This window comes from Eublepharis macularius, chromosome 10, assembly GCF_028583425.1.
Source record: "Eublepharis macularius isolate TG4126 chromosome 10, MPM_Emac_v1.0, whole genome shotgun sequence".
Lineage (NCBI taxonomy): Eukaryota > Metazoa > Chordata > Lepidosauria > Squamata > Eublepharidae > Eublepharis > Eublepharis macularius.
The window spans coordinates 80,632,342-80,634,982 of record NC_072799.1 but is presented as its reverse complement, the minus strand read 5'-3'; the positions used below and the strand labels follow the sequence as shown (position 1 = coordinate 80,634,982).

The 2,641-nt window shown below is 38.4% G+C and overlaps 1 non-coding gene across 1 annotated transcript; it reads right to left on the bottom strand.

Moving 5' to 3' along the window:
* Positions 1-247: 247 nt before the first annotated feature.
* TRNAV-AAC (transfer RNA valine (anticodon AAC)) lies at positions 248-320 on the bottom strand. Its single transcript has one exon. It is a non-coding gene; the product is annotated as a tRNA-Val (tRNA).
* Positions 321-2,641: the final 2,321 nt, after the last annotated feature.

Genomic DNA, 2,641 nt, shown 5'->3' with positions numbered 1-2,641 from the left:
TCACACACAGTGGCTAGAAATCCAGTGCCATCTAAAGGACTGTCAGTGAGGCCAGGACACCAGAAGCCCTCCCACTGCCTTCCTTCCAGCACCAAGACAACAGAGCACCACCTCCCCACAAAGAGAATACCATCTATCTCCTGTGGCTAATAGCCACTAATGGACCTCTGCTCCATATATTTGTCCAGTCCCCTCTTGAAGCTGGCAATGCTTGTAGCTGCCACCACCTCCTGTGGCAAAAAGCAATTGTTTCTGCCCGGTTTCAAACCGGGGACCTTTCACGTGTTAGGCGAACGTGATAACCACTACACTACAGAAACCCACATGATACACTACAGAAACCCACATGATACACTACAGAAACCCACATTAATACTTTGGCTTGGATTTCCTGATGTTCTTTCTTGAGATTCCTGGAGAGAATATCAACTTGATTCCAAACTGAAAATATATGCCTTTTCATAGGGACAAAGAAACAACATAGGTCAATAACTAGCCATACCTTTTGTGCTCAGCACTTGAAATTTGAAACTACTCTTAAAACAGGTTAATTAATTTAGGATTACATTAGTGGAAGCTGTGGAGAAGTTATGAATTTTTACTTTTCACCTGCATCCCCATTTGTAAAGCGCAAGGCACATATACAAGAAGTTCCAGCATTAAAAAAAAAACCCTAGCAAATTTTCAATTAAAATTGTCTGCAAAGAGCTTGTGATTGATTGTGTTGAAAAGAAATTAATTAGGATGCTGTGTTCTTGACAAATAATAGATTAGAAGAACAATAGGAACGAGTTGTAGGAAGAAAAATAAAAACAACTTGATGAGTGAGAACATTTCAAATGAACCAGAAGACTTACTGATAAAGCTCAATTGGCAACAGGCACAGATAAAAGTGTATTGCCCAAAGCTAGAGAGACTGCAGATATGAAGACACATTTGGATGTATAGGCCATTAGTATTTAAAATATGCACATTTAATTGTTTGCAGGAATGAGAGATAATAAACACTGGTCTGCATCCCACCATACTTTCTCAAGACTTAAGGAAATCTCCACATTCTCTTAAGAAAACTTAAGTGTCATTGTGTTCTGCATATGTGATTGAATGGGTGCTTGGTTTGCCAGGTCCCCTTACCCTCCCAGCTAGAGGAGGGGGGAACCTGGCACTCACTTTTTTTGTTTTGTTTTCTTCATGTGCACGTACTTTGCACCAGGCTGATTGTGGCCCCAAACAGCCTGATTTGGCCCATTTGGGGCCCCAATATGAAGGTGTGGTGGGCAGAAAAGGCAAACTAGACAAGGAAGACAGGTTAAAGGGATTTGGTACCAGTGGAGGGATGAGTGGGTTCCAGAGAATAAATAGGCAAAGCAGATATTCCTTGACCTGAAAGTGAATGTTGTTTTAGCACGAAAGCAACTTGATAACGTCCCATGAAAATCCAGTCTACCCCTACTGAACACCATCAGCTGCAGTCTCATGTCAAAATTCTGTTAAATTCTGTAAGCCAGGAGTTGACAAATTCCAGGTACCAAGTCAACATGAAATTTCACTGAGGCATTTTTAAGCAACAATTTTATTGTAGTATCTCTTAGCAATTTTAGTGGAAGTACAAAGGGTTGGATCTTACTAGGTTTTCCCCTGGCGATAAAGGGAGGGGGGGGGTCTCCTGTAACCATCAAAAAGGCTATATTTGGGATCATGGAACCCACATGGGCAAAAGCCGTGCAGAATGAAGACTGTAATAAGGAAAGTAATTGACTGTCAATGAGCAAAAAAGATGGTAAGATCCAACTCAAACTTACTTATCATTTTGCATCAGAATATTTTGTTATATGACATAAAAGTGAATGTACATGAAGTTTTTGTCATTGCTTGTTTGTATGTAAACCCAATTTTACACCATTGGCAATGGATGGATTCATTTCTTCACCAGTTGCCTCCTATACGGTATCCAATTAAACGGAGTTTTTAAAAGCAATAATGGAATTATGAGAAAGTGGGGAGAAGTTAGGCTATGGTTAGAGTTTAGCTTTAATGATGACAACCAAGGTCACCCTTATATATATTTATATGCCACAACACTTTTGTCATAACTTTAATATAATTATGAGAAACTACAGTGAGGTAAGGATCAGGTTTTGTGGTAGCAATAATCTGAAAAAATGTCCTGCTAATTTTTCCTCCTAAATTTTCCTGAAATCAATGGGCATGTACTGGAATAATTCTGCTTCGAATTACACAGTTTGTCATTCATACAAAACCCAAAGGATGACTATGATCACCCACCACCCCTTTTCCTTAAGCAACTTAAATGGCACTAGAGGTATTTTTAAATTCAAAAATAACAAAATGTTTTATTTAACATAGATGGAAAAGTCCGGCGAAATCAGGGTTGAAAATTTTTGAGGTAACTCAAAATAGATAACTCTGAGGTAAAATCAGTACATGCACAGACATATATGTGTGTGGGTTTTTTTGTGTATTTGTGTATCTTTTAAATGTAATTATATTATTTAAAAATAATGATAGATATGCAGTTCAAAGGCTTAGATTAAGTTCATTTTATATTACTGAAGTCAAGATGCACGTTAAAACAGTTCTCCACAAAACAGCTCTCCGTAAAGATTCCCCCTCATCACAC